The sequence below is a fragment of the Anser brachyrhynchus genome, assembly GCF_964034855.1.
Source record: "Anser brachyrhynchus genome assembly, chromosome: 15".
NCBI classification, from domain to species: Eukaryota; Metazoa; Chordata; class Aves; order Anseriformes; family Anatidae; genus Anser; species Anser brachyrhynchus.
In genome coordinates, this window is record NC_137733.1 from 5,476,673 (window position 1) to 5,495,159 (window position 18,487).

General features: G+C 62.2%; 1 long non-coding RNA gene across 3 annotated transcripts; it reads right to left on the reverse strand.

Moving 5' to 3' along the window:
• Positions 1 to 5,029: 5,029 nt before the first annotated feature.
• LOC308178078 lies at positions 5,030 to 15,960 on the reverse strand. Of its 3 annotated transcripts, XR_013939558.1 has the most exons (4): positions 13,041 to 15,960; positions 12,788 to 12,856; positions 11,657 to 11,735; positions 5,030 to 11,422 (listed from the first exon to the last, which is right to left on the reverse strand). It is a non-coding gene; the product is annotated as an uncharacterized lncRNA (long non-coding RNA). The 3 variants fall into 3 exon arrangements; XR_013939557.1 differs by lacking the exon at positions 12,788 to 12,856; XR_013939559.1 differs by having other exon boundaries at positions 12,788 to 15,960.
• Between the last annotated feature and the right edge of the window lie 2,527 nt (positions 15,961 to 18,487).

Sequence of the window (18,487 nt, forward strand, 5' to 3'; positions counted from 1 at the left end):
TGGGTGTCCCCAGTGCCACCCTGGCTGTGCTGGGTGACCTTCCCACCGTTGCTCCAGTGTTTTCCCGGCTCGTGCAGTGGAAAGGTGTCGCCGGTCAGGGCAGGAGCGTGCCTCAGGGATCGCCTTGTCGCTGCTGGCGGCTCCGTCCTGCTTGCCGGTTCACCCTCCAGCGCCACGGGCAGGGGGACACCGAGGGTGCTCTGCCATCGGAGAGCCTGGAAATGTCCTGGTGCCACCAGCACTGCTGCAACTCCCAGCTACAGCGTGCCCTGAGCCAACGCTGGGGCTGGACTCCTGGTCCCCAGGTCCCAGTGGCACTCAGCCATCCCTTCCCCTCCGGCACCGCCACGGGGGACAGGGGCACCTCCTGGCGCACCCCAGTTCCCCGGGAGGCTGACACAGGCCACAGGATTCTGCATCCCCACGGTACCCAAAAGCAGCAAGGGGCACCAGCTGGGGAAACTGAGGCAGGGCAGCGGGAGGGCAGGGGAGGACACGGGGCCGGGCTGCTCTGGCGGCAGCATCCAGCCCCAAGGTGGGGAAGCGGCGGGAGGGACCTGCACTGGGGGAGAGGAATGCGCTCGCCCGGGCAGGAAATTGTTGGGCTCGGTGAGTGCAGGAGCCGCCTTCTAAGAAAACAAGCAGAGGCCGAAAGGCAGCGGGGGCGAAAGGCGGGCAGGGGGGGGCAGGAAGCAGACTCAGGGGGCAGGAACGCTGGCGATGGGCAGGTGTGCCAGCCCGGCGCTGGCCGCGGAGGCTCCTTTCCCCAACACAGCCAGGAGAGGAGCGGAGAGGTGGTCCGGTGGGGCTGGCAGCCCCTCTCCAGTCTTGGCCTGGCCGTGCCTCAGTTTCCCCAACCTTAAAATCCAGCAGCGGCTGTCCTGTGCCTGGTCCCCTACTCTGGGGCCACAACCAAGCTGCCCCTGCGTGGCCACCCCACTGCCCCGCAGGCCCCCGAGGGATGCTCAGCATAGCCCCAGGCCAGGCTTTTGGCCGTGGGGATACTGCTGGGCCCTTCCTGTTCCATTTATGGGACAACGTAGCCCAAAATGCCGACTGGATCACAGCACCGCTTGGAAACTCCACTGGCATGTAATACAATATCTGGCAGGGGCGTCTACAACTTTATCTGCAACAGATCAGGTTGGAGCAAAACCTTCTGAGACAGCATCTGGAAGTGGTTTAACCTTTGCCAAGTTTTGCATGAAATACCAATTTTCCACCCCTTTCATTTAGTTTATTGAAATTAGGAGGGGAAGCGCCCCCTCCCTCTTCCTACTGCTCCCCCCGCCCCTGCTTTCTCCTCGGGGGCAGCTCAGCTTCTCACGTTGTTGCCGGAAAATCTGAAGATGTCACGGCGATCCCTGCAAGGGATGGGCAGGGGGCGTGGGGCTGGCTGCCAGCCCGTGCCACGCCGCCACCAATGCAGGGGTCCCCAAGGACGGGCGTTTTAGCCAAACCTGGCTTTTTCCCCCAGCAGTATGTCCCCAGCTCCAGCATGCAGGCGTGCTAAATTAAAAGCCCTTGCTCCAGAGCAAGGGACACGTGAGCTGCTTGCACACCGCTGAACACACCGCAAAATCTGGCCAGGTCCTGTACTCGGCTTCAGGCTCTTCTTGGAGAAACAGCTGAGGTCCCTATGCCCTCGCCCTGAAATGTCCCTTTAGGGCTCGTCACCTGAAGCAGGGTGGCAGGAGGGGATGGCTCCGAAGTACGGCCACTGCTTCTTGTCCACCTGGTGGCTTCGCAGACTCAGCTGGGGAAGAGCTGTCCCCGGCCACTTGCCAGCCCAGTCCCGGGTGGCCCCAAGACCGCCAGCGCATGTGCTGTGTTGGCAGGGAACGAGCAGGTGTTCCCGGGATGGAACTGGCGTGCTGGCCTCAGGGACGTAGCTGCGTGTGTTTGCACACACGGGGTGGTGGCTGGTGGCAGAGCCTTGTCACTGCTGGCACAAGCAGCAGCAGTATGTTGTCCCCGGGGAGCACCGATGGGGACAGGCAGCCAGCCCTGCTGCCAGCAGCAATGAGGACCGGGGCGGCAGTGACAGCCCACGCCCCCTGGCATGGCAGGAGGTGATGGAAAGCCGGGAGCCACGCCGCCCTGGCGAGGAAAGGCGGGTACCAAAAGAGCATCAGGGTGCCGCACACACCCTGCTCTCACACCCTTCCCCGCACGCCCGAGAGCCATCTGTCCCTGCCTGGCTGCTCGGGGCCGCTGCCAAGGCTCAGCTCCAGGTCCCACAGCAGGGGCTGGGGGGGGGTCACGGTGTGCCCATGGCCAGGGCCGTGCTGCCGTCCTGCTCCCAGGCATCGCGGAGAGAGGAACTTCTCCTGCCAGGGTGTGCAGGGGGCTTCCTAGGGAGTGCAGGGCGTGCAGGGTTCCTAGGGGGGCTTCTCGGGCCCCCTGCCCCCCTGCCCTCCCTGCTGCCTGGGTCCCAGCTCTGCCAGCAGCCGTGGCCAGCGGGGCTGTGCCAGCGCGAGAGATGTCCCCAGGGAGGGGACATTAATTTTCAGCTGGCACGGGGCCACGCAGAGCCAGGCGGAGAGCGGAGGGGAGGCTGAGCCAAGAACGAGGAAAGAGGCACAGGGGAGGAAGCTCAGGGGGTATCTGTCTGTCCCCAGCTCCTGTCCCCAGCGGCCGGTGGGACGGTGCCATCCCCACACGCCGGCAGGGCCAGGAGCGGGGCAGGGCAGAGCAGCAGGCACACGGTGCTGTGTCAGCCCCAGGCACAGGGGCTACATCGGGGCCCCACTGCTCTGGGAGAAAAGGGCTCCAGGAGCCATCCCCAAGTGCCACACGTTGCTGCCTGTGCATCTACCTGTGTCCCCTGCAAGGGCTGGCCACGGGTAGGGGCTGGGCCATGGTGCAGGATGTGACCCATGGGGCAAGCCCCCAGTTACCTGACGCGGGCTCTGTGCTGGGCGCTGTGGCCAGCAGGAAAGTCCCTCAGAGCTGCGGGTGTTACACAGACAGCCCCCAGCCCTGCTGCTGGTACCCCTCTGGGTGTGGGGCAGGAGGCCTACGGGGACCCCCAGGAAACCCCAGCCACATTTCAGAGGGGATGTACAGCGGGAGCCAGCCACCTCTCCAGCTGCATTTCCACGGCTGCCCAAATCCCCAGCTCGGGCACCAGGCTGGGGCTCCTCCCTCCGCCCCCTCCCAGCGCCCCGGGTCCCCTCCTGGGGCTCCGCAGGTGGGACCAGGTCCCAGCCCCGGCCTGGCCAGGTGCCACCAGGCTCCCGCAGGGTTTGGGGACAGCGCCTGCCCTCGCTGCTCCCAGCCCGTCCCCGCCGGTGCGGAGGCACGGCCGCAGGACCTGCACCAAGCCACCCCGCCGTGGTTCCTCCTGCACAGCCGGTGAGGGATCCGTCCCCTTCCCCAGAGCCACCGCAGCCGCCAGCCCTTGTCCTCCACTGGGATCCTCCATCCCTAGCTCCTCCGGTCCCATTTGCACCTATTTAATTAAAGGTGTGAAATGATCTCATTAAATCAGTGCTGTGCTGTGTGTACAAACTGCTCTGACAGCTTACGGATGGCTCCTTTCCACTACATGTCACGCTTTTTTCTCCTTTCCTTCTTTCCTTCCTTCTTTCTTTCTCTCTTTCTTCCTCTCTTTCTTTCTCTCTCTCTTTTCTGGCTTGGTTTCCAATGAAAATGAGGTTTATACAGTCATGATATGTGTGGGTGTCTCTGTCCAGCTCTGTAACTTTTGAAGCCACCAGCCAATTTAATCCAGGTTCAGCAGAGGGGTGGAGGGCTCAGGGATGCTCTTTCCCTGCATGTTTTGTGGGAAGGCAAGGGCAGGATTCAGCAGGATCAAAGAATGCCCAAGTGAGGTTCATTCACCTCCTACCAGCTCTGAGAACAATTTCCTCTTTTCTACTGGAAATTTTGCCCAGATCAATACTACTGAGACTGATTTGCTGCCGAAGCAGTTCTGCCCCAAACCCAGATTTTAAAACATCCTTCCCACTTCTTAACAACACCTGAGAAAGAGGAAACAACGGCCAGGGAGATGTGCCAGCTGGACGCAGTGCCCACGGGAGGCATCCCTATGGTTTAACAACAAATCCTGCCGATAAATCCGAAGTGTGGGTGCTCTCTGCTCTGGCTCTCTCCCATCCCACTCCCTCGCCCCCCACCTTGGCCGGGTGTTTGCCCAAGCAGGTGCACACCGGTGTGTCCCCCCCCCCCACTGCCCTTTTTTTAATTAGCCGATAAAGAATGCATCCTTTTGAAGCAGGTAGGGGATTCCTCGCATCCCTGGCATTGCTGGGCTGCCTGCCGGTAACCCTATTCCAGTTGAAAGCTTTCTGCACCGGCCCACGGCCGTGGGGCCCCCTGCTCTCACCACACCTGCAGGCCTGCTCGGTCCCTCACCCAATTACTCGACGTGATGATTAACGGGGGCAGCGCGGTGGGGACGGGGATGTCTCCCTGCCAGCAGCACGTGGCCCTCGTCCCACAGCGCAGGTGACATGGGGCCCACCCCCAGGGCCCCCCCGGCTCTGCCCCCACAGCAAGCTCCACGCCGGGGCCGGCAGCGGGCACTGGGGCCGTGGGTCTCCCCACAAAGACCCCGCAGCCCGGGGTGCCAGCACGGCAGGGCTGGGGCTCTGGGAGGTACTTTCTGCCCGTCCCGTGCTCGGGTCCCTCTTCTGTCCCTGGCACCCCCCCCAGCACCGCAGTGCCCGGTCCTGTCCCTACACGGATGTGGGTTAATGGGGCCGTCTGTCTGGGGCAAAGGTTCTTTGGTTTCTTTGCTCCTCCCGGCCCTCAGGCAGCGAGTTCATGACCTGGGGAGAGGAAACCAGGTGAGGAGTCCTGCAGGTTCCTGGCTCCCTGGCCTCCAGCAGCCTGGAAGCCCTTGGTGCTCTGCAGGACAAGGTTACAAAGCCTGCACGTCCTCGCTGCATCCCAGTGCCCATCCTCCCGCACCCAAACGCACGTCCCCAGTGCATCCTAATGCACATCTTTCTGCAGCCCGACGCACATCCCCACTTCATCCCGACGCACATCCCCACTTCATCCCGACGCACATCCCCGCTTCATCCCAATGCGTGTCCTCCCTGCGTCCCGATGCGCGCCCCCCCCGCATGCCCACGCCCAGCCCCACGCAGCCCCGCGCACCGGCAGCCCCGTGGCGTGCTGGCGTGCTGAGGCAGCCTGTCAGCACAGCACGGCTCCGGGCCCCATGTGCTGCACGTTATATTGCGGAACCAGTAAAAATTATTTCGGCATGTGCCTGTGTGGTCTGCAGCAATGCCCCAGCCTGAGATAACCTAAGAACAGGAAGCCCCGGGCTGGGCTTTAAATCTTCCTCCCTCTGCAATCCCCCAGCCAGTGACCCCCGAGTGTCTCACCCCCCGTGTCCCCTCCGTGCTGGGGGGGTCTTGGGGACCCCAGCAGCCACCCCCGGCTGGGCCGAGCCCTCCGCACCACCACGGTGACAGCATTCAGAGTTCGCTTTAAATCAATTGCTGCGCCCTGGCAGCTCTGTTTCCACGGTCCCATGTTATTCTTTCACTCAATCATGGGGAGAATGACTCTGTTTTCCTTCAGCAGTTTTAGCTCTTTTTCCCTTTTCTCCCTTTCTTCCTTTCTTTCTCAGGGCGAAGGATGGGGTCGGAGCGAATATTCATTTCCACGGTTCCAGCTCATTGAGAACAATAAGGGCAGTAAACAGAGGGCAGCATTGCTCAGGAATGTGAAGCATTTGCCTGCGGTTTAAAATTACTAATTTTTTTACAGGCAAGAATATATATTTTTAGAGACTTTTAAGGACAATCCGAGTTCTACTCCCCCACGTTGCTCCCCCAGCACCCCCTAAGCATGCGGTCACACCTCGCGTGTTTTCCCAGCTGGCCGCAGGTGTGAGAGGTGGCTGATGGCGAGCTGGGGGTCCCGGCCACAGACCAGCTGGGAAGACCCCAAGTCGCTGCTTGGAGCTGCAGAAGTTGGACCTGGGAGCTCAGAGGTTTCAGAAACGGACAAAAAAAGAGTGCTATTGGTGTGCGCCGACACCTTCTTCTCGCTGGGTGAAGTAAATGGAGAGGCAGCCGAGTGCTGAGCATGTGTCCTGCGGCGTGCAGCAGCGCACGGTGGCACCAGGGAGGGGACACACGTGCCTTGCAGGGCCCACAGGGCCGACCCAGCATCACGCAGCACCCTGGGGTGTCAGGTGCAGATCCTCCCACCCCAGCTGAGACCTCCTCGGCTGCTCCGGGCCCCAAGCCTCACACGGTGCCTCCCCTCGGAGGAGGCCGGCATACCACCAGAGTCAGCCGAGGACATTCGGGCTCACAGCTCCGCTTCCGAAAGAAACAGAGGAGGGAAGCATTGTTTTATTGAGAGCAATTGCTTTCACATCCCTGCCCCACCAGGCATGCATGCATCCTGCCTCTGGGCTGATGATCTCCAGATCCGCACGCTCTGGCTGCACGATGGCCTCGGTCCCCCCAGCCTCGTGCCCCTCACGCAGCCCCGAGCTGCCCCTTGCCCTTCCCCAAAGGAAGCACAGCGCTTCTTGCAGGGAGCAGATGCGGTTTCCCCATCTGGATCCTCTTTGCTGTTCTCTCCCCAAAACCGTGCCGATCGCGAGGAGGCTGAATGGAAACATTCAGGCCCTTTCTCTTCGCCCTCCTCTTCCTCGTCGCCCTCCGCAGGCGGTGAATCTCTCCCCATGCCCGCTGGGGCACGGCAGCCCCATGGTGGGATCAGCTTGGGCCAGGGATGGACTCAGAGACCAAGCAGCCTCCAGCGGGTGCAGTTTGCCTCCATGGTCCTTTTACGACAGTCAAACAGCTTGAAGAGTCACAAGCCATGAAGGAATATGGCAAAAACTCCATAAATCAAGCTAAAGACGTAGACATAAAACTGGGAAGACATTTGCCTTTTATTGTCTCCTCGGACAGGCTTAGCATTTAAAGGCTTTTATCTCCTTTTTATGGTTTTTAGGGTGGGCTCCAAGCCAATAGGTACTCCGTGTCCTTGCTTTGTGTTAAATTACATCACGAAGAAAAGAGGCTTGGGAGAAAATCACAAGCCTAAGGAAAAAAACCTCCTTCGTTGCAAGCAGAAAGTCGCAGGTCGCCCCCGCAGCCACACCAGGCAGGTGCAGTGGGAGCAGGGGTCGGGGGATGCAGAAGGGGACCTGCAGCCACCAGGACGGAGGCTGTGGGGCCCCGGGGCTCGCCCAGGTCACTCCTGGGGACAGGCGGCAGCAGCAAGGGGTGCCCACCCAAGGGTGGGTTTGCCTGGCCAGCCAGCCCGTCACCCCTCCACAGGGTGACTGTCCCGCTGCGGTGACCCACGGCTCCGGGACAGGCTGTGCGTGCCACGGGGCTGGGTTTGCTTCTTAGCAGGCACTGAACTGAGACGTGTGCTTTGCAAAGCTCCCTGCTGACACCAGGCACAGGCTCGCAGGAGGACACGGCTCTGAGCAGCTCCCCGCTGCCCCCCCAGCCCTGCCCCGAGGACGGTCCCATGCCCTGCTGGTGCAGCAGGGCGCAGGGAGGCTGGCACCGTGCAGGGGAGCCCCACGCACCCCCCTCACCTGCCCCCCGGGACTCCTCCCCCCAGTGGGTGACAGCCCCCGGTGAGTGACGGTGTTACAGACGGGGCCAGGAGCAGGACACGAGTGGTGGGTGCCCCTCATCCCCACCTCTGGGAGCGGTGACAGGAGCACGCCTGCACCTCCACCTGCTTGGGAAGAGACAAATGTCCCAAGTGAAGGGGAGAGGAGTGAAACGCGCCACCCAAAGGAGGCTGCCAGCCCGTTTCAGGGTTAACTGGGTGCCCTGGCTTCTCCTGCAGGGCTGCGACCTCTGCAGAAACCTGCGGGCTGCTGGGGCTGCAGGGGACTTGCAGAGGGTAAAACTGCAGCTGCTCCCTTCCCAAAGCTCATCGTGCACTGGAGGACCACGGCTCCCAGCATCTCTCAGATGTCAGCCGGAGCAGCAGCCACGGGCCAGGAGCCTTGGGGGGGGGGGGGGGGTTGCAGCAGCCTCTGCCCCCCTCCACAGGGAGCCTCGCCGCAGGGGGCACGGAGGTGACCAACCATCCTTGGAGGGAAGAGGAGCGGCAGGTGAAGGGTTAAAGGTGTCCTTCCCACCCAGCATATGCTGTGTGCCAATCCTCCAAGCCATGTGTTTGAAATCCTTTCTGCTATCTCCTGAAAATATTTACAGTACATGCAGATAAATTAGCTGTAGCGCTTATTACGTCTCCCTGGAAATATATACAGCAGTTAAAGATGTTTAAAAAAATAGCCAAAAGCCGTCTCTTTACTATATCTGGAAGATATTTCAGAGTGAGGGGAATTTACAAGGCCGGGTGGCGGGGAAATCGCATTTATTTTCACTCGAGTAGAGAAAGTTAAAGGACCCTTCACTGGAGTTTATTTTCATCTCTGCCTGCGAGACAAGGGCCTGGGTTTGCTGGGGCAGGACTGCGGAGCCCGTGGAGGAGGAGAGGTTCCCGCAGCACAGGGACCAGGACCACGGCTGCGGGAGCCCCCTGGCACCACGGGATGGAGGAGCACCAGGAGCACCAGGCTGCCTCTGTGTGCGGCTGGCCCTGAGCCCCCCAGGTGCCCTGCGCCCCCAGGGCACCATGGACATGCCCGCGCCACCCGCGGGTGGCACAGCCACACCGAGGCAGGCAATCGCCGCTGCTGTCACCATGTGCCGCCTTCTTCCCTGCTGCCGGCTGGGCACCATGGTGATCCGGCACCATCGGGGACCCTCGGACGTCCTCCCGGTGCCCCTGGGCACCCGTGCTGGGGGGGATGTCCCAGCTCCACGGCCAGCGCCTGCAGCCGAGGTCCTCATGGTCGCCGAAAGCTTTGGGATGGAGCCGTCGGTTCCAGTCCCTCTTCTTCAGGCTGCTCCCTCGGCTGGGGTTGCTCGTGACGAAGGCACCTGCCAGCTGGGGACCGGAGGCCGAGGTCCTCAGATGCACCCACTGGCTTGGGGTCACTGACCCAGCGCTGGATGACAGCGTGTGTCTTCTGGGCCACTGGCAGCAAGGTCTGGAAAGGGAGCTGCTGGCCTTGACGTAAAAGGCTTTGGGAAGCCATTTGCTAATTCCCCTGAGTCACCCGCTCCCTCTGGCTGTTTTGAAATTCATATCTAATGAGTGGTTTGGGTGAAGGAATTCTGAAAAGATGCAAACAATTCCTTTGCCAAAATAAAGAGAGCCAGAGCTGGGCTTATAAACATATAAATCATTTCTAGTTTTTAGCTTGCAAACAAGATACTTGTTTCTTCATGCAGATTTTGGGGAGAGCGGGGAGAAAGGGCTGGGGCAGGAGGAGCAGGCAGCAGCCGTGACTGGGCAGCAGTTGCCCCGAGAGCCTTCCTCCAAGCCAGGCACCAGCCTCCAGGAGGAAGGAGCCTGATGAAGAGAAGCTGGGATCTCCACCAACTCATCAGGTCACCGGCTCCTCAGATGATAAACTGCGGCAGAGTAGCTCAGGCAACGCTTCGTTTTCCCTCGGGGCGAGGGACGCAGTGTCCTGGGCGGGCACCCTGGGCAGGAAGGTGCCCACTGCCCCCACGCCAGCCTCACCAGGAGGGCACAAGAAGGAGGCGGTGGGGCTGGCAGGGAGGTGGGTGCTACCGCCTGGGTGGTCACCCAACCCCGTAGGCAGGCTCTGAATTGTCACCAGCATTTTCGGCAGCTTCCTCTCCAACCTCTCCACTGGAGAGAAGCCCCGTTCCCTGCCAGCACCACCGTGCGCAGGGCAGCCGATGGGGATGAAGAGGACGGCGTGCTGGGGGCCAGCAACGAGGCACCGTGACGCGGGTCTCCCCGGGGCACCCTGGCACCCCACAGCCAGGGCTCTGCTCCCGCACGTGGCCGGGCTGTTGGCACAGCACCGCCGGTGCCTGGCGGCTCGGAGGATGGCTTCGCCGTGGTGCTGTGCTGCTCACACTCCGTGCTTTGTGTGATTCAAGCTGGATTTCCGGGGGACAAGAGAAAAACAGCGCGGATCACCCCCAAACGAAGCTGAGCACAAAGAAGCTCACCTGCCCGCACACCCCAACCGGGGAAGCCCTTGATAAACCCCGGTGTCACTGATCCCCGTGCTGCAGGCTGCGCTTGGTGCCCCAGGTGCTCAGCAAGGGCAGCCCCTCTCCAGAGGCACCTGTGCCACTCAGCCAGGCCAGCGGATGAGGATTGATCTGAGAAAGAATCAAAACAGCCCTGCCGCTGCTGCCCTGCCGCTGTGGGGTGAAGGAGCCGGGCCAGGAGCCGAGCGAGCGGCCGTGCCATGGCTGATGTCCCCTGGTGTCACCAGCACGGTTATTGGCAGGGGGGAACCCGCACCTCCGGGTGGGGGCCACTCCGATGGCCAGCTTGCACTAAGTGCATTTTTTCCCAAATAAAGTGTTCTGACTTGGTCAAATTTGAGTATATTCCAGGGACGCAAGACAAATCTCAGCCTCTCTCCCTTCCCCACTTGCCAAATTTCAAGCTCTTGCTTCAAAGGCAGAGTTTTAAAACAAAATAAGGACAAATGCTTTATTTTCCCGTGCCCTCACTCTTGGAAACAGCCTGCCTCCCTCGCTGAAATTTTCCCCCAAAGTTTAACTGGAGGCCACAACCCACCCTGAAAAAAAAATTGCCACCCAGCCCGAGAATGGTTTGGCAGAGCTGCCAGCAGCCAAAGGCAGGATCTGACACCAGGAAGTACCAAGAGTCCTTAAAACCTGGGGGCATCTCCAGCTCCCCGCTGCAAGCACATGGAGTCCGTCTGCAGCACACTCACGGCGCAGTCACTTTATTTATAGGATGCCGCGTATGTGCCTCGTCCTTCCAGGGGCTCTTTCCCCTTTTTTTTTCCAGCTTGCGGAAGCCAGGCAGATAACCAAAGCTGTTCCTCACTTTCACAGCAGATAAGCTAATTGTCGGATGTGCCCTTTGAGATAAGCGGATCCCGGGTTTACGAGGGAACATGTGTTCTTGGGAAGCACAGTCACCGAGCCCTGATGCAGGCGATAACCCATGGGCGTGCAGGCTCCCTCCCTGGGAAGCGCAGGGCCCTGCCTCTGGCTCTCCCTCGTCCGTCGGGGCTTGGGGCGCGTTTTGGGGGGGGCGTTCCCACGCTGCCCAGCTCTGCTGCTCCTGAGCAAGGAGACGCCTCGGTACAGACCCCGTGGTTTGCCCAGTCAGGCCAGGAGGCACCCGAAGCGTGCACCAGGCCATCCTCCTGGACGCCACGCCTGGTGGCAGATGGGGCAATAAAGCCCCCCAGTGGTTTATAATTAGCCAAAGGTAGGGCACTACTGTGCAGTGCCTGTTGAAATCCATGACAGAAACTGCAGTGGTTTTATGAAGGGTCCGGCCAGGCGGGCGGCGACGGGGATTCCCTGGCTCTGAGGCATGAATACAGGCAGCAGCGCGTTTCCCTCAGCCCCTGCAGAGCCGTATGGGTCCATCAGTAGAATGGCAATGGTGCCCAGCTCCCAGTGCTGGGGATGCTGCGTCCCGCCAGCCTCCCAGTGCTGGGGGTGCTCCAGCACCCACCACCAGCACCCACAGGCACCCAGCACCCTGCGGACCTGCCACCACTACCCCAGCAGCTCTCAGGGCGGGCAAGCCACCCTCCGCTGTCCCTTCCTTCCCTCCCCCCCGAACAGCCATCACTCACCAGGCTTTGATTACAGCCACAAAGGAGCCTTGGAGGAACCACGGGGAAGCTGGAGGGAGGCAGGCAGATGATGAAAGAGCTGTCAAATGGGATTAAACAGTAACCGTCTCCCCTACCGCTGGGCAGCGGGAAGGGGGACAGATTGTACCGGATTGTAATGCAGGAGCCCTCCCGCTGCTGGAGCCTGCCAGGCCCGGCCCCTACGGGCTGCCAGCCGGCCAGGCCCTGCCGCGGGCAGCGGGATGGGGGGGACCCATCCCCGAGCCAGGCCGCGGTGGGTGCTGGGCTCAGGGGGCCGAGGGTACGGGGCAGGAGAGCGGGGCAGCGAGGAGCTGCTGGTGGAGCTACCCCGGGGGCTTTCAGCATCGCTCAGCGTGGGGGGCACAGCTTGATAGGCCGAGATGCGGTGGGCATGGCACAGGACCGGTGTCAGGGGTCCTCCCGCAGGCCCACGAGCACCCCAGCAACAGGCCCCACAGTGCCAAGAGCAGGTACGAGGTGCCACGGCGTGCAGAGAGTCCCACACCCGGCCCTCGTGCATTCGGGCCCCCCGGGGGTGCGTGGCACTGTGGTCCCAGCACGTGGCATGCAGCTCCCCGAGCACCAGGGGAGAGGAGGACCCGTGGTGCCACCAGCCCCAGACTCCCTGTGGCTCCCTCAGATGTGTGCAGGCACCAGGGGCTGCAGCCAGCCATGGGGACGTTGTCACAGACCGCAGCAAGCCACTTGTGCAGGATCTGCACACCGGCACTGCTCAGCCAGGCCATCCCAGCGCACTGAGGGCCCAAGTCCCGGACCCTGCGCCCTTCACCAAAACCACCGCAACCTCGCTCCGTCTGCATCTCCCAGTTCTCGGGAGCTGTGCCAGCCCTGGGGCTGCTTCAGGCCCCATTAGGTGACATGTTGGGGCAGCCCCTCGGCAGCCTCACAGAGCCAGCAGTGGCGGTGCTGGCACAGGGGCACCCCCATCCCGGCACCACCATCCCGCACAGGCGCACGCTGCCCTCGGCCCCGGGTGCCTGGCTTCCAAAAGGCACAGAGGGAAAGGCCCCAGCGCAGCCCCTGGCCCCCACCGCTGCCCCCAGCCCCGCTCCAGGCGGACCCCCCTCGCCCCCAGCACCAAGTCCTCACCACCCACTCCGCCAGCGCAGCTCCAGTTTCTCACAGCACCCTCTTTTCTGAGCCATTCGTCACGGCCCCCTGCACAAAAGCCAGGGAGAGAAAGAAACAAGGAGTAGGAAAAGGAAGGAAGATAAAAAAGAGAGAGAGAGGGAGCGTGAGCAAGAACGAAAGAAAGAGGGAGGACAAAGCGTGAAAGGACCCAGGTCTGTCACTGACTGAGCGCAAAGGGGGAGGAGGGGAAATTATTAAATAAATGAAGCACCTCAGCGGTTTGGGGGGCACTGGAAGACGGGCCGACCACAGCTGAATTTTAAATGCCTGCCACACAATCAGTCCCATTTTGTGAAGAGAGGAAGCTGTGTCCAAAGACCCTCATGTTTATTCACGAGGAGCCCGCCTGGCCCCTCCCACCCTATTGTCTTTGGGTATCAATCACGGCGGCCTTTATTTGGGGGCATCTGTCTGGCCCGATGAATGGCTGGGGTGACGAACGGGATGGCGGGGCCGGGGAGGGGAGCCGTGGGGCTGTCCCATCTCCCTTCCCAGCGGGTCAGGCACACCAGGACCCCTCCATGCTATTGAGGGGCGGAGAGCCGTGCCCCACGTCCCCGCGCTGTGCCAGGGCACCGCTCTGCTGCCCCTCTGCTGGGGAGGTGGAAAGCCCCCCTCTGGGTGTGCAGGAGGAATGGGTCCTCACGGGGAGCTGGGGGCTCCGAGGCAGCCTTCCTGGGTCTTGTCAAGGGAAAAGAGCGGGAGAGCTGCACAGACACCCAGATGCTCCTCTGCCACCAGGGCTGGGGGCACGGGGCAGCTGTGCTGGTGCAGGCGGCTTGGCTTTCCCCGTCTGAGCCTTTTCTTCACCCAGTGCTGGTTCTTGCACCGGGAACGGCTGCGGGAGGCAGGAGCGGGGCTCATCTGCAGACAAAGTCATCACAAGATCGCCTGTTAGGAAGTTGAAACTCATCAAATTCAACCTTGAAATGGCAGCTACAGCCTTACAGCCATCAGGAAATGGAGCAAGGAGCTGGGACGGGCTGCAGCACGGTCCCAGGCACCGCTGTCACCCAGCCCCTGCATGCTGCAGGGTCCAGGGCTGCCCGGTTCCGACCCCAGCAAGGGGGGAGCCGCTTCCCAGTGCCTGGTGGGGGGGCCCAGCTGGGCAGCACTGGGGGTCCTGGGGCCAGCTGCAGCACAGGAACAGGTGGGGTGGTTGGAGGGGGACAGCGGGCGCCTGGGCATGACACCAGCAGCCAGGCACAGGTCCCCACAGCAACCCACGGGGTCTGCCAGGACGAGGCAGTGGCCAGGCGAGCAGGGTCAGCACACTCAGTGCCCCACAGGCACGGCCAGCAACAGCCACGTCAGCCAGCACGTGCCCCCCTGAGCACCACGGTCAGCAGGAGGATGACGGATTCGTGCCTCCCCCCATGGCTCAGGCTCAGCCCCTGGAAGAAGCTGGCTCAGCAGATTGCACATGAGCTCTATCCAGGAAAGCATTTTTGGAAGGGCATTTCATTATTGGCATGAAAGTTGCCTTGCAGCCAAGTAAACCCAGGCACAGCTGCCAGCTCTGCCGTTCTCAAAACAGGGAAGAAGACACCTCTGCCATCCATCCCATCCCCTCTTTGTCTCTTTGTGGGGACATGGAGACAAGGTCCCCAGCTCTGGCACGGCCCCGCCAGCCCCACATAGGTGGCCGGCAGCCCCCGGGGGAGGCAGACACAGAGGCCTCGGCCCCCATGGGGTGTGGGTCCTGGTGGGACGCAGACCTCCCAGAGGCTGGGTGAGGGAATCCCCCCACCAGGGATGACAGCTCTCACCGAGCTCCAGCCCTGCTGTCAGCAAGGCTGAAGGCATTGCTTTCAGCACCTTCCCCAGCACCGCGCTCGACCTTCACCTCCTGGCCTGAGTTGAGGTGCGGGCAGGAGGAGGAGGAGGAGGAGGAGGAGGGACAGCCAGACCTCAACCCAGCAGAACTGAAGTACCCATTGAGCCAGACGGAGACGTGACGTGATGAGCTGAAAAAGCCTCTCTCCTCTCTGCTCAGGTGCCATGGGAGAGGCCTTGGCTTGGGAAGGCTACCACGGGTGAGAGACAGCGGCATGCAGATGAGCCCTCATCCTCGCATACGCCGGCCAGCCCGCATCCCTGCCCCTCGGGGGAAAGTTTTCCGCGAGCTCTGTGTTTTGGAGACCTCACTTCCCACTAATGAGATGCTTCCTAGGTTGTAATTCGGACAAGTTGGCTTCGGTTGAGAGAAAACCAGAAGGAAAATCCTCCCAGTCCTTCCGGCTTCTGTAATTGAATGCAAATTGCTCGGTAAATATCTGCAGCCAAACACCCCCGCGGCCACAGCGCAGAGCAGGGAGTGCCGTGCTCCAGCGGGGGTGGTTTCCACCACTGGGTGATTTTCCCGGCATGCAGGCTTGGCTCTCCATGACAGAGGGAGAGGGCTGGGGGGCACATCCCCCGGCCAGCTCCAGCCATGCCTCACGGAGGCGATGACAGGGTGGGCAGCACATGTGCGGGTGGCTGCGATCCTCCTGCCGCCGGCCCTTCCCCGCCTGCCGGCCCTCTCCCACCTGCAGGGGCCGGACCCCTCCCCGTCGCTCATCGTGTCCCCAGGGTGGGCAAAGCGGCTCCCAGCGTGACCCACGGGCACCGTGCAAACACGGCAAGCGCGCAAATGCCGTCAGCTGCGAACACCTCCACGTGCGGACAGACGCAGGCGATAAGCTCCCCAGATACACAAACACGCTCCCGAGCAGATATTCAATCAGGCACGGGGAACAGCCCCAGATGCCCGAACTCGCTAACAGACAGATGCAAACACCGAGCGAGACACCCGGAGCCCAGGACGTGTGCGTACACACACTCAGACACATCCGTACACAATACCTCATTAACCATGGGCAGCGCGCGGACCCAGATTAGGTCTGGCTGGGCTGCGGGCACCGGGCCAGGCCGGGATCAGGCTTCAGCCTCAGCTCTGACAGCCCCGAGGGCTCACGGGCTGCGTTCCCCCGCTCCCGGCCCCGGGAGGCAGCCCCGGGCCGAGCAAAGGGGGCGAGGTGCTGAACCCTGATCTCGGGCCTAAAAGCGGCTTCGCCCCCGGTGCCCCGAAGGCGCCCGCAGCCGGGGCAGGGGCGTCCCGGGCGCCCCCCGGAGGGGACCGGGACCGGGACCCGGCAGCCCCCCCGGTGCCCCCGGCGCGGCCCCGCCGCCCCTCGCCGCTCTCGCAGGGCCTCTGCTGCCACCTCCCCGCGCACCGGGGAAGCGCAGCGCGGCCCCGGGGCCCCGGGAGGGCGGCCGGGAGCTGGAGGGCCCCGGGAGCTGCCCGGGCCCCCGGAGCCGCGCAGCCTTGCCGGGCAAAGGCCCTGCTCCGCCCCGAGAGGCCTTGCCAGCTCCTTACCGATGCATCGTTGAAGGAATAACGAAAGCCTGGCAGGCCCCGGCTGGGTGTCACCCACCCCCGTGAGCCCCTCGGGGCGCCTGCTCCTGCTCCCACCCGTGCCCGTGCCCAGCAGCCCGGTGCCCACCCAGCACCCAGGCCAGGGGTGTACTCCCCCCACCACGCTTCCCACCCCAGCAGGGTGCTGCGAGGTGGCAGGGCGCCCTGGGGACATGGCTGGGACGGTCAGGGACCTGTGGGGAGCCTGCACGGCGGCCCGCAGCAGCGTCTGCCCGTTCCCCCCACGTGCAGCACCGTGACTCCCCGGGGGCAGCCCGGATAGACGGCATTTGGCACGGGGAGTGACGGGGTTGTGTGGGTGTCCGGACGCCAACAGGCCTAGCAGGAAGGTCGTGTAGAGGCGCCAGGCACCCCTCGGCACAGACAGGCCGTCCCCCATGCACATGGTGTCCATTACCTCCTCCTACTGGGACAGGCAGCGGATTCCAGCGAGGCAAGTGATGCCTTGCAGACATGGAGCAGTGGCTCCTTCCCCACATCAGTCCCGAGTGCGACCATCAGCTCCAAGCAGCGTTTCTGCCTTGCAAATGCCAGATGGACTTCAAACCCCACACGGGCATCCTGGAGAGAAGGGAGGCCAGGATGTCCCCAGAAGCCAAACCTCCAGTGCCAGGCCTGGGAAAGAGGAACGCTTCACATCTTCATTGTGTCACCAAGTCCTCAGCAGTACATAGCAGCAGGGAAATGCAATTATTGAGACAAATGCAGCTGCCTCCCACATGAAGGAAACAGAACTGGTCAAAGCCGGGAAGCTCGGGAGGGGACAAGGAGAAAATTTTCATGAAATACTCTTTTTTTTTTTTTTTTCCTAATGACAGTGGGGCTAATGAGCATTGTGCACACACACACTCTCCCAAAACAAACAAATAAAAGCCCTAACACACGCTGAGGTCCTCCAGCGATGCCTTGAACCGGTTTGTGGGAGGGGGACTCCCTGCAATGCCCCCCCACCGGTGGCCGCCCCGCTCCTGCGCCCACAAAGGCAGTGTCACACATGCCCCAAGGAGCCGGCCCCAGAGCCAGTGCCTCGGCCGGCCGCTGCTCTTCCCATTGTTTCACTTTAATGAGTTGCTAGCGAGGGGTGACCTTTGTTTCTTCCTCCCGAACAAAGAAATGAATACGTCTCTCAAAAACACGGGGAAACGAAAACGTCAGAGCGGGCCATGGTCACAGCGCTGCTGGATGTGCCACTGGCAAAGGCCAAAAGCAGCGGGGCCGAGGAGCCGCGGCAGCAGCAGGGCACTGCTGGGCAGCCCCAGCAGCAAGCCCCACGCCTGCAGGTGCAAAGCACTCCAAAACCTGCGCAGAGTGGATCCCAAAGGTCTCGTCTGGGGTGTCCGTCAGCAAGCTGGGGACTCGTGCCCGTCCTGGAGAGCTGGCACCCAGGAAGGAGCGAGACCAACCTGGAAGCACAGAGCAGAGCCAAGGCTCCAGGTTCAGACCTCCTTATCCCCCTCTGTGCCCACCGCCCCAGTGCCTCCCCTCGGGACAGCAGCAAAGGGCGCCGACCCCACTGCCCTGCAGCCAGGGATGCCAGAGCAGCCTGGCCAGGCCCTGCCCTACCTCCGGTGGGGACGAGGTAAAATGTGAGGTCAGTACAGCCCTAAGTGCGTGTTTCAGCCTGGATTTACCCTGCTTAGCCTCAGTATCTCTGCAGTTTGGGGAAGTGACCAAACAGCCCACTGAGCTGACCCACGGAGAGATGCTGCTCCTCATTTGGGCACCGCAACTTTGCTCGGAAGCACAAAATCTGCTGTCGCCCAAGTGAGACCCCAAAAGGCTGGTGACACCTCCGGCACCAGCCAGCCAGGACAGAACTGCACCCGTTGTTTGTCTCACCTGTGCCGAGGGTCCCCCACCACCTCCACGGTCCCCACATGAGCATGGGGCAGCCTTTCCCCAGCACCCCTCACGGTTGCAAAGTGAGCTGTGTACCAGCAGCTCCACCTAAACCCCTGCCAACATCCAAACATCTGCAGCTCCTCAGCGTGTGCCATTCCCTCGCTCTGTGTCAGCGCGCGGCTGCAGTTACCCTCCCTGCTCTCAGCCACGGCCCCTCCTCAGCACCTCGCAGCAGCAGAAAACCCCACACGAGCACCGTCTTGTTCTCTTTCCTCACATCTTCCCGTTTTTTTGTGCACCAGTCTTCCACGAATTTCAGAGCTCTTGCAGAATGGTTTGGCTGCTGCTGCCCAGAGCGGAGCTGCACAGCTCCCACGGAAAGATGCACACCAGCA